The sequence below is a fragment of the Chenopodium album genome, chromosome 12 (assembly GCF_948465745.1).
Source record: "Chenopodium album chromosome 12, dcCheAlbu1.1, whole genome shotgun sequence".
Classification (NCBI taxonomy): Eukaryota; Viridiplantae; Streptophyta; class Magnoliopsida; order Caryophyllales; family Amaranthaceae; genus Chenopodium; species Chenopodium album.
Window position 1 is genome coordinate 36883788 of NC_137845.1, and position 13118 is coordinate 36896905.

Sequence of the window (13118 nt, forward strand, 5' to 3'; positions counted from 1 at the left end):
TTTTTATAATTTTAAATCAAAATTTATAATTCTAATGAAATGTTAAAAAAACTTAAAATTTAAGCCCTTCCCACCACCTCCCACATCTGTACAAGTAATCCGCTAGTCAACTGCCGACTACTCCCACCGCAACTCTTTCCCCATCATCAACCCCTTGCTCTTTCTCCCTGGCCTCCCGCTGCCATCCTTTACACCACAAGCTATCGCTACCTTAGTCCCTTTGCTTCCCCCACATCTGAACAACCTTCCCCACCCTCCGCCGACCCTCCCTACTGCTAACAAAAATATCTCCTCTCTAAACGCTGACCAAACCCCTAACATTAAAAAATTAGGTCAAAGACTAACCTCCTAAAGTCAAACAAAATTTATAATCACTCAACTACCCTAATACAAGTATAGGGGCAAGTTAAACCACTAGGAACAATAAAGCTATAATGTTTTAAACAAAGCCTAAGCTATGTCGAAGTCAAAGGATGGGAAAATAAGATACTAACAGTAATCAGCTACCAACTCAAAGAATCAAATAAACAAAACACTAAGGAATGGGGATCCATATGCATTCATGAAAGTAAAGCTAATTGGGGAATCAAATAGGATAATTTGCAAATTGCAGCCATTTAAAGTTAGTACTTTGCAAATTGTACTCATTTAAAAAAAATGCAAATTACAGACCCAAAAGTTCTTATAAATTGTAAATTGTAGCCCGTTTAACCTTTTCTATCGTTTTACGTGTCAAAAAATATTCGGTAAAGGTTTTAGGGGCCATTTTATCTTTTAAGGAACCGAATTGCGCTCGGAATTAGCAAAAAAATAACGTAAGTACCTCGTTTTTACAGCAAAAAATAGTGTCTCACAAATCGATACATTTTTGTTATGCGAAACGAAGCACTTACGTTATTTTTTTGTTAATTCCGACCTCAATTCGAAACCTTAAGGACTAAAATGGCCCCTAAAACATTAACCAAATATTTTTTGACACGTAAACCAATGAAAAAGTTGAATCGGGCTGCAATTTAAAACTTATAAGAATTTTTGGGCTACAATTTGCAATTTTTTTTTAAATAGCTGCAATTTACAAAATACAAACTTTAAATGGCTACAATTGACAAATTTTCCAATCAAATAGTTCAAGCAATGTAAGTCCTAGTAGTTGGAGCAACCGAGAGCATCTAATAGCTATCCTCATTTTAAATCTTGTTCCCTCATTGGAAGATATATAAGTGAAAATCGCAATAAAATTCTCAACCAATTATGATGAATTCAATATCAAATCATGCGTCAATCAAATTATTTAACCATGCATTCATGCATGCTTAAAATCAAGGGAGGTCAATTCAATCAATTTAAACTCAATATCCATCCAATTAATTACAAAACAATTAATGATAAATTCCCAAATTAAACTTAAAATAATCCAACATGCTTACCAAACCCTAGCAAGACGATCTACTAACTAATCATCATCTTCTAATTAAATCAAGTAATTGAAAAAATCATGAATAATACATTAATCAAAGCAATAAACAACAAAGCCAAATCAAGCATGAAATTAAAGAAAGCAATAAAGATGAGATAGAGTAAGAAATGCTCATTGAATAGTTGAGAAGATTTCCAAAGCAATTGTCACACAGAGGGGTGTTAACAAGCCGAGCCGAGTCTGAGCCTCTCTAGGATCGGCTCGAGCATGACATTGGTGAGCTTGGACTCAGCTCGAGCTTGAAGCTCGTCAATCCTAAGATATTCAGCTTGACTCGAAACCCTTGGAATTGGACTCGAGCTCGAGCTCGAGCTTGGGCTTGCCTTATCTTGTCTCAAATTTGCTTTTTTCACCAAATTTCCCCATTTTAGTAAAGATCGAGTCTTGAATAATTAGAGTCATACACTTCGTCGATGCCGCCACCTATTGGATCGGAGATTGTTCTTCTATAGGAGTGTGTAAGCTTTTTTTTGATTTTTTTTACAGGAGGGTACGATAGCTGTTGAAGGGAATTAAAGAACTAAAGGATTGAGGAAATAAAGGCTAGGGTTTTGGAGTCATATCATCAATTATCAATTCACCTTTGTAAGGGAATAAGACCCAATGTAAATGTATATGTCAAATGTAGGAAATAACTCTCTAAATATTGAATTTCATGATAATAAATAACTTTAGGTTACAAATTATCTTTTTATTTATTAATTCTTGATAATAAGAGATTACAAATTATCTTACATTAAAATATAATTTTTTTTAAAAAAACTTTGACTTTGTTTGTTAGCTTTCGAGCCGAGCCAAGGTTAACTTAGACTTGGCTGTTAATATCACGAGCTGAACTTGAACAAGAATTGAGCCCACTCGAGCCACACTTTGACCGAGCCGAGTATCGAGTAGTTCATGAGTAGGCTTGGCTCATTAACACCCCTAGTCACACATTATTCTTCTATCTCACAATTTTCCATTTATTTTCTCATATTCTCACTCAAAAACTAATCTTAATCTAAGTTAACCTAGAGACAAAAGCTGTCAACCTAATCTAAAATATGAGATAAGAACTAAATTAAACCTTAGAATAAAGGGATAAAGTCGGCAACATACGATAAAATAAAGAGCCGCGAGCATAAATAATACGCATCACGGACATGGCAAAGCCTCTAGGCTTGGCCAAAATGAACCTACCACGGGTACGTTGCTTCTACTGCACATGCAACACTGGCCACATTTTGCCCCAATTGTTGCTCAAGCACGATAGTGTGCACATAGCCCTAAAAATGGCAAGGCGCGACATCCTAAACTTGGGCAGTATATAAGAGCGCGGGCACGAGGACCTATCTTGTAAAACCCTAGAAATTTTCTCCTTTTTAATACCTAATTTACCCTTTTAAAGTACGTAATAAAAAATAACTAAGGCATTACCGCCACCATGATAACGTCCTAGATTTTTGTCATAGACACACACCGACATTTTCAAAACCTTTCAAAAAAAAGGAAAGTTCAATAATCAAACCAAATGAAAGTAAATTTAATCCAAATTCTAACGAAGTCAAACCTACAACTTGGTATCATTGTAGGCCCTTTCAGAACCAAATGAATATTTAACACCAATGTGTTAGTCTCACCATAAGATAATATAAACTTTTATAATTCAAAAGCAAATAACCAACACATATTCTAACAGAAAAAAGAATAAGATTCTCATTTCGCTCAATCCCCAACAATAATATGTTGCATCACCTGGAAACTTCTTTTTAAACTGTTCCTATTACTCACCATAAGAAATGGGTCATCGTAGGGACAAAATAATGACAATGCCAAAAAAACACACACATTGTTTTGGGGTTTTTTGTGATTCCCTCGGGATACTGGTCATGTGCTCCAGCCGAACAGTCTGGACACTTGCAATACAACAAATAATTCGTTCGCCGGAATATTTGCCTCCGACGATCAAGTTAGTGATCGGACACGAAAAATCTAGAGAGAGAAAGTAGAAAGAAGTTGTAGCTCTTAATGCTCTTTTTAATGTTATGTCCCAATCCACCCCTCCCATCATAAATGATTGGGGTATTTATAGGGGTGGGGAAGTGTGCCCCTTTAGGGTTATTGCCCTAAAATTCCGTGCTCTGATTGGCGGCGCAATCATGTGATGGCACATGTCCAAGTGGGGGCGCTGTTTTGCGGCTTTCTGATCGAAGGGTAAAGTAGGTCATTGGTCTACAACCCTAATCAAATTAAAAATTTATAATACTTAAACTTACACCAAACTAGTTAGTGGCAAGTAAGGGGTCGAACAACGAAGACTAAGTGTATAAATCTATGCTAATTAGACTAGAAGGATGGTCGAGATATAGAGAGAGTGTAGGGAATATTTCAAGCATCCCACACTTGAGCCCCAATGTGATCTTACACTTAAGCATGGTGGCGTCCAAAGGGAAGGAAGCTATAGAAAAAGAGTCGCCAACAAGTTTTAGGAACTTGTAAACCGTTCACAGGGTGAAGGTTACACCCCTTCACGATCCATGAGATCGCTAACTCCATAGAGGTCCTGAACCATGACTGTATATTCGGGGATGAAGGTACAAATCCAACCTAAAAGAGATTGAACCTGCCCTACACTACTACAAAAATTGGCAAAGAGACCCATTGAAATATGCCTGATAGACCGCCTCACAACGGGTCTCTATCTCAGGGGTCTGTTTGCTAAAGAGACCCGTCATTAGTGGGGGTCTGTTTTTGATGACAAAGAGACCCGTTGTAAGTGATGTCAGGTCTGTTACATGAGTATAAATTTAATAAGTTTGAAGAAAAAGAAACCCGGTATTAGAGATAGGGGGTTTGTTAAGTGGTACCGAACAGACCTACCGTGTCAAATAACGGGTCTCTTTGTCCTCTTGGTTTTTTTTTTTAAAAAAAATATAATATTTTTGTTTTTTATTTGGTACGATTTTGGAGGTTTTTCATTTGATTTTTGAAAATTCTATTTATAAATTGGCAAATTCATTATAAATTGTAAATTACACTTTAAGAGCATAGAAAATAGCAACGGATTAAACTAAAATTGATGCGAGATACAATAAAATCCAACATAAATTTAGAAAAAAAAAAAACTATGAATTTACTAAAATTTTACAATTACAATAAAACCATACAACAACGAGGCTTGAATACTCCATTTCCAATCTCCTCTGTTTGAGAATTTACCATGACGAAATCATACAAACCCTGACAAAACAAAAAAAAAAAGACAAATTAATCTAGATTAATGAAATTGATATACGAAGTAAAACAAAACAAATTCACTAACAAAACATTATACTACATCCAAAACAATTATAACATAGTTAGTAAGTTACCCACTTGAGTATAATAAGACTGAATGGTGAAGAACACCAGCAAAAAAATACAACAATTAGCTCCGGAAACCTGACCCGAAATAGGACTATAACTTAAATTGAATATAAGGTGTAATTAAGAGCCGCATCATATGTAATTCATAAAAAATACAAAAAAAAAAAAAATTTGTATGTACTTTTCATAACATTCAACTCATAAAATTTGTTCAATTAAATTGAGAAAATTCTGAAACGAATGAATGATAAGAAACTTTATATAAAATACAATTCAAAAGTTTAATAACAATCAAATCACAAATATAGAGACAATTTAAACTGAAAAATCAGTTTATAGATCGATTACCTTAATTTTAATCGGAATTTCAGTCATAAATTAGACAAAAATTCTTCATAATTTGCAGATCTATTATTGAACCGTCATCGAAACTTAGCAAATAGCGATTTTCTCAAACTTGGGAAAAAAAAGAGGATAAAAAGCAAGCATGTATAAGAGGAGAGAAAGAGCCCATTTTACCCTTCTTAGAATAAATGTAGTATTTCGATTTAATGGAGACAAATGACAGAGTATTGATTCAATGGAGAAGGGAATTGAAGAGTTGACGGCGGCACATTCATAAGGAAAAGACGAGGGTTTTAATTATGGGTTGGGCATGGGAGGAGGTTTTGTAGAGAGAGAATAGGTGAATGCCAAGTAATGATGAAAATGAAATGGTCAGGGCTCCAATTCTACTAGCAGGAGGCCAGGAGTAAGAGCAAAGCTAAGAGACCCGTGATATTAGTGAACGGATCTTTCAATTCCCTTCTCTAATTAAAGGTGTAGGACCTAACAAAATAAGAGACCCGTTAGGATTTATAACTGGTCTCTCATTTCTCACTATCTTTGTTTAATACACATAAGACACCCGTTATAATTAATATTGGATCTTTTACAGCAAACAGACCCGTTGGTTAAATATCGGGTCTTTTATTGGGGGTCATTTTTCCAAGTTTTGTAGTAGTGCTAAAATAGGTCTCTTCTTTATTCTTCTCATATTCATGTGCGCTTTTTGACTAACATACAAGCAATATAGTAATCATAAACATGTTTAATCTATGTTGGTTGAATATTAATGCACAAACAAATCTGTTATTGGCGATCACTTGAATTAAAATCACATTAGCCAAAACAAAATTATTAATTATCTTATTAAGCGTGATTTCAAGTACAAATTCCCTTTAATCCTACAAGAGAGGGCGTGATCAAGCAATAATAATAATATCAAGCAACATAATAAATATTATATCATCATCTCAATCTCATCAAAGCATAATGATATTATTAGCAAGATCCTAGGCATGATACTAACAAGATAAATAACAAATCCTAGCATGTCACTAAACAATAAAAATCAAATCTTTAACCCTAACATGATACTAACATGATATAAGAAATAGGAAGCAACCTAAGCATGATACTAGAAAGCAATAAATAACATCCTAACATGATACTAGGACTTAAAATAAACTAAGCATACTTTCTATAGAAATAAAGCAATAGAACAACTTACTTTGTTTCCTCGTATCTCTTTCTAACAAAACAATACACACGTTAGTAACTTCAATGAAAATACTAAATCAAACAATTAATTTAAATAATTGAAATAGGGATTTGGGACCAAACCCTCAGAAATTATCAACCTTTCACGTCTAGGGCAAAGGCAACTTCGAACTTGGGTAGGTGTGTCTAAGTCTCGTGAAGGAGGAATTTTGTATTTGAAAAGGAAAGGCTTAGAAAGAGGGAGAAAGAATAAGCTTCTAGCTTAAGAGAGAAAAAAGAATAGAATTAGATGATTATTGATTATTGTTGATGATTGAAAAAGGGGTGATATGACCTCTATTTATAAGGAAAAAAGAAGGTCGAAGGAATAGAAAAGAATCCGAATTCGAATCGAAATAAAACTCGACGGACAACAGTTTTTGCAGATTTTGTTTTTATCATAACTTTTGATCCATAAGTCCAAATAAGGAATATAATATGTAGTTGGAAAGATCTTGAAGTATACTTTCCAACCCAATTAGAATCAGATAAAAATATTTTTCAAAATAAAAGATATGACTGAAATAGTGGAAGGGTGTTAATTTTGGATAGAGTTTCATATTTCTTTCATATCTTTTTCGTTATAGCTCGGAATTAATATTATAATATATCATTGGAAAGATAATTTCAATATATATCCAACCATAAAATATTTGGATAAAAATAGGCACGAAAATAATATCTGATCATCTTTGAACGTCTTTCATTTTGAATTGAATTAGGATTTAAAAAAGGAAAGTTTTATTCAATTTCAAACTCTTTAATCTTATGTTTTCAAAAAGGATAATTAAGATATTTTAGAAACTTATATAAGCTTCTAATAAATCCTAATTGTTTTAGGAATATAATTAAGATTAGTAGACCCTCCACGTGATCATTGGGTCGCACATAAAACTCATTTTATGTTTTCAAAAAGGATAATTAAGATCATTTAGAAACTTGTATAAGCTTCTAATAAATCCTAATTGTTTTAGGAATATAATTAAGATTAGTAGACCCTCCACGTGATCATTGGGTCGCACATAAAACTCATTTTATGTTTTCAAAAAGGATAATTAAGATCATTTAGAAACTTGTATAAGCTTCTAATAAATCCTAATTGTTTTAGGAATATAATTAAGATTAGTAGACCCTCCACGTGATCATTGGGTCGCACATAAAACTCATTTTAGGCCCAGTTTAGTATTTTGACCATAACTTCCTTGTTATAACTCGGAACTGGGCTTATAATATATCGTTGGAAAGGTATTTTCAATCCCCATCCAACTATACAATTATTGGACCCATATTATGGACCATACTAAATTTTTTTGGACGTTTTTCATAAATAAGATACAAAATGAATGATTTTCGAAAACATAAAGAATTATTTTTATTAAAAACAGGGGAATTCACGAGACTCTTCACATTTCACCTTGCTTGATATTCAATGACGTGAAAGGTACTCATCACTGGGTTTGGTTTTTGGGGAGACACAATTTGGTGTCTACAGAAGCCCCCACTTTGACTGAGTTTGGAGAAACGTAAGCTTCGAAAACAAAAGTTAAAGTAGCGATAGGGACGGAGAATGATTCAGAAAGTTCTGCGATCCTAAATCATTTTTGAAATGCCGATACCTGCAAACTAGCGTTAGTTAAATAGATAAAAGAGTTAGAAACGCGTATCTTGCACCGTCGAGTACACGCCTTTGAGGTAACCGAAATTTTGCCAAAGGGAACTTGGTGTATGACAATCCAATCTCAGAAAAATTGCCAAGGAGTTGATGACAATCCGAACTTTGAAAAAATTTTCCAAACGAAGAAGGAGCATGACAATCCACACTTGGAAACATTGCCAGTTTGAGATGACAACTCAATCTTGGAAAAATTGTCGAAGATTTGATGAATGTATGACAATCCGAACTTGGAAAAACTTGCCAAATAGAGAAGGAGTACGACAATCCACGCTTGGAAACATTGCCAAAGGTGACAATCCAATCTTGGAAACATTATTGTTGAAGAAGGTGCTCGACAATCCACTCTTGGGAACATTGTCAGTTTGAGATGACAATCCAATCTTGGAAAAATTGTCGTTTGAAGAAGATGTTCTTGGCCCTGCAAAAGAGATCAAATTTTGCCAAACGACCTTGACAGTTAATTTGCTTAAGGTTGACTCAAGGTTTGGTGTTACTTGACTCATTGTGTAAGACTTAACATTTTGCTTGACTCGATGTGTAACTCGACGTACTTAAATCGACTCGATGTGATAACACGACATGACTCAAAGTGTACATGACTCGTGTTCATAGACTTAACTCGATGTGATGACACCACATAACTCAAAGTGTACATGAATCATGTACGCATTGTATTATGATTGTGAAAAACAAAAATTTTCCATCATTTTTATGGAGGGTACCGACGTGAAAAGAAAGAAGTGAAGTGTTTGAGTGTTTGTAGTGCATGTTGAATGAGCTCGATCAAGTGATCGTTGTATCTCATGGTGAAAGGATTTTAGCATCCTAGGCTATCTCATTTGATGACTCGATGATGAAAGTATTTGGATAACTTAGGCACATAGGCTAAGTACTTCATACTTTGTGATGCAATGATGATTGATTTTGATATGACAAGGCGTGCTTCAAAGTTATGTTAAGATTTCATGACAAAGGGTTCCTAAAGGACGGATTATTTGGTCATGTATCCGTGATGTGTGTGAAAGTGACACTAAAGTTAGGCCGCAAAGGCTAAGTGTGTGGAAATATATTTGTGAAGAGCCAAATAATGGTGACTCTTAGGCTAGGTAGGTTAATGATGTAGGGATCAAGCCCCCCAGTCTAGCTCTAAGTGGATAGGGATGAGCATTGGAGATCCCTTGATATGATCATGTATGAATGTGAATGTGAATGAATGCATCTTTATTACGGTTGCACCCCAATGTGAGGTGGCCTACGTATCCCTTAGGAATCAGGCCGAACGTAGCTCTAGCCGAACCTCGCACAAGTGTGTGTATACCTCAAAGAGGTCTTTTAAGGGTTGTAACGTGGTTAGGCTAAAGGTCGAAGAAGAAGGGGATAAAGGCTCAAGACCCTAGATAAGCCCCCAAGGTGTGCAACCTTGCTTTTGAATCTTTATATTTGTATGCTTGAGGTTTCTCACTTTTGAACTCTCTTTTGTTTATATTTTTGCTCTTTCTTTTTTGCTTTTGCATTTTTTTTTATTTTTTTGATAAGTGTGGGCAATTCCGATCGTGCGGTCTATCACTCACTTGGCATTCATGTTTCTCAGGCACGGTACCGAGCACTCGATAAGAGATGCAATCTGAGACGTGTTCTTATCAAAGGTATATTCATATCAAAGACATTGGAACACTTGCCCTTTTGCACACTTTTATATTGTTATTGCTTTTTTGAAATTTTGAAATTTTGAGATATAGGTAGAATATCTCAAGCTTTTGTCTTTTTGAAAATTACACAAATTGCACACCAACCCATCCCAAGGTCAGGTAGATGTGAGTTGAAGAAAGGAAGGTCAATCGTTAGACGAGGCTCAAAGTGGTGTATCAAGAATGAATTGTATACTCGAAAGGGGTAAAGGTGATATGATATGGCTACAAGGGGTGTCTCAAATCATTAGTATACCTTGTGCTTAGTCCAGCATGGATTTTTTTTTTATTTCTTTAATGCAATGCGATGATCATATGCAAGAAAAAAATGCTCATTTTTATTAAAGGAAAAAGAAAAACCTATGGAATAAATCTAAGGAAAACAATAGGTGGTTTAGACTTATTGGGGAAGGGAAAATCAAAAAGAAGAAAAGAAGTCACGAAATCTTGTCGTTGAAACTCGTCTTGTGTCTTTTTCTTTATCATCACCCGGTCTTCTTTCCAGCTAGAGGCAACGAAATCTTGTTTGCATCTATGAGATCTTGAATGAGATTTTGAAATCTGTAACATACATCCGTGGTATGACCATTTCCTCGATGGTACTTACAATAAGAGTTGGGATTCCATCTTGAAGATCGCTTTTCTGGTGTTGGATCTTCAGTGGGACCAATAGGTTTGATTAATCCTCAATCATAGAGACGATCGAAAGCAACATCGTAGGTCATTCTGATAGGTGTGAATTCTCTTTTGGGTTTCTTTTTAGGTCCTTGTTTATCCATGGCTAAGACATCATTAAGGTCAAAGGTACTAATATTGTTACTAGAGTAGGTGTTTTCGGAAGAAGAAGGATTGTCGTTCTTCTTTCCTTTCCAGCCACTGTTGTTACTATTGTTAGTAGCTTTTTGTTTTGCGAGGTCATCTTCAATGTCAATGCCTATGTTATAGACGGCCTTGAAAGTATTCAACTTGTGTTGGTATTTTAAATGCTTTAAATACTTCTCTTGGAGGTTCTTGATGAACATCCTTACAGATTCCTTTTCAGTAGGAACTTCTACCATTCTAGCAGAAGTTTTCCTCCACTTGTTAGAGCAAACAACTAAAACTAGGGAAAGTGGAGTCCAATTACATTAATGCATTCAACAACAACATTGAAATTAGATGAAAATGACCTCAATTAGGAACAATCAACACACTCAACTCACTCTCGTGCAATTAAGCATGCTAATTATCCTACTAAACTAATTCACTATCGTGTAACTAGCCTAGCATAGGTATGGAAGAATTTAGACTCTCAAACAACTCACTTCCGCAAAATTGATTAAAAGCACGATTAAGAACATAGAATCAATTAGCTAGAAATATTCTAATCCATATAAGCATCATCCACACACAATAATCAAGAATCAATCACATATTAATCACAATCTATTATTCAATTCATCAACATAACCTTCATCCATTTCACTAGAATAAAATCTAAGCTAACATGATGAACTACAGCATAGAAAACAAGGTAAAATAAGAAATAAAGCAAGAATCAAACAACTAAACTAAATAATCAACTCTAATCCACAAGGAATTAAGATCAAACAAGAATTAAAGGAAAACAATAAAGATGAGAGAAAGTTAGAAAGACTCATAGAATATATGTGAAGAAAAAATTCACAAATTGCTTCTTCAACCTCTCAAAATTCCAAGAAATCCAAGCTTTCTCTCTCTAAAACTACTCCTAAACTAGAGAGAGAGAATCCTAATCTAACCCTATGAAAGAGAAAATAAAAGAGAGGCTAAACTAATCTAATAAGAATAATTCTTAAGAAAGTAATAAACCCCAAAGGGTATTTATATTACAAGTTAATAAGAAGAAATAAAACTAACCAAAATAATTAAATAACAAAACTAAAAATAAAAAATGAAAATAAAAAGGAAAAAGAAATTAAAAAGGGGAATAAAAACAACGAAAACCCACGAATAGAATCAGACCCCCCCTATTCTTCTTCTCCGATACATATGGCTGCTCTAAATCATTTTATATCACAACCGCTCTCCACCATCATCAATCACCATTGAATCTTCCATCATCAAATCAGCACCATCAATAATTATAAGCAAATAATCTTGGCCGCTCGATCTTGATAAATATCACATGAGGAGCTCGTGATACGGTTTTTACACACCTCGAAGACCGCGCCTGTGGAAGAATAGGCCGCGCCTGCGGTGGCCTGAGCCGCGCCTTCTCCCAAGCATCTCCTTGGCATCTCCCGTTTCAAATACTGAGTTTAAAATAGGTTGTCCGCGCCCGCGGCAGAATAGGTCGCAATTGGGCGTTTGTTGCGTTGCTGTTATTAATTTTAAGTTTGTGAGAAAAAGGTGTTGTTGATTGCGGCTGCTGCTGGGGCTTTGTTGAAGTTGGACTGGTGGCTGTTGCTGGGTGTAAAAGGTGGAGAATGGTGCGTGGTGGTCGTGAATGGGTTGGTGGCTGGGAGCAGCGGCTGCCACGCTGCGAATGGTGGCTAAATAGTGGTGCGCTGTGGTGATTTTGAGTGTGGGAATGCGGTGGTGATTGCTGGTGATGATTGGAGGTGGTTTGGTGGTAAACTTGAGGCTGTGATGTTGGGTGATTGTGGTATAGTGAGTGGAGGGAAGGAAATGGAGTAGGGGAGTAGTGTGGTGCGGAGCAGGGAAATGTTGAAGGTTTGGTGTGGTGGAGGATAGGTGATTGTGGAGTGTAGGATAAGGGGATAGCAAATTGGCAACAGCTTGGCATATGGCAAGAGAGTGAGGGAGTTTGACTTTGCTTGTTAGAACACTTGACCTTGGATTTTCGACTATGACTTTGATTATAAACAAGCCTCGACCCGAACGTTCCTACAAACAAAACCAAACACGAAGGTAGATCGACATATAAAATAAAAATAAAAATAAAGTAAAATAAAATATTAAAGCTAAAATAAAATAAAGATAAAATTAAAGTAAAATAAAATATTAAAGCTAAAAGAAATAATAAAATCAAATGAAATTAAATAAAATAAAGAAAACAAACTTGAAAATAAAAAAATAAAAATAAAAGAAGGAGGAAAACGAGAAGATTATTATTAACTAGAACCAAGACCTAAAACATTACAGAATAAGAAACATAAATAAATTACGAAAATAAACTAAAAATTGCTAAAAATTACCAAAATACTCAAATTAGAAGACAAAAGATAAGAATGAGCAAATAAGTGAAATAAAGACTAAAAAGAGAGAAATAATTCGGAAAATAACTAGAAAACAACAATAAAAGGACTCCTAAAAGTGACATAAAAGTCACTTACCAAATTCCCCCAAACTAATCTTTTGCTCGTCCTCG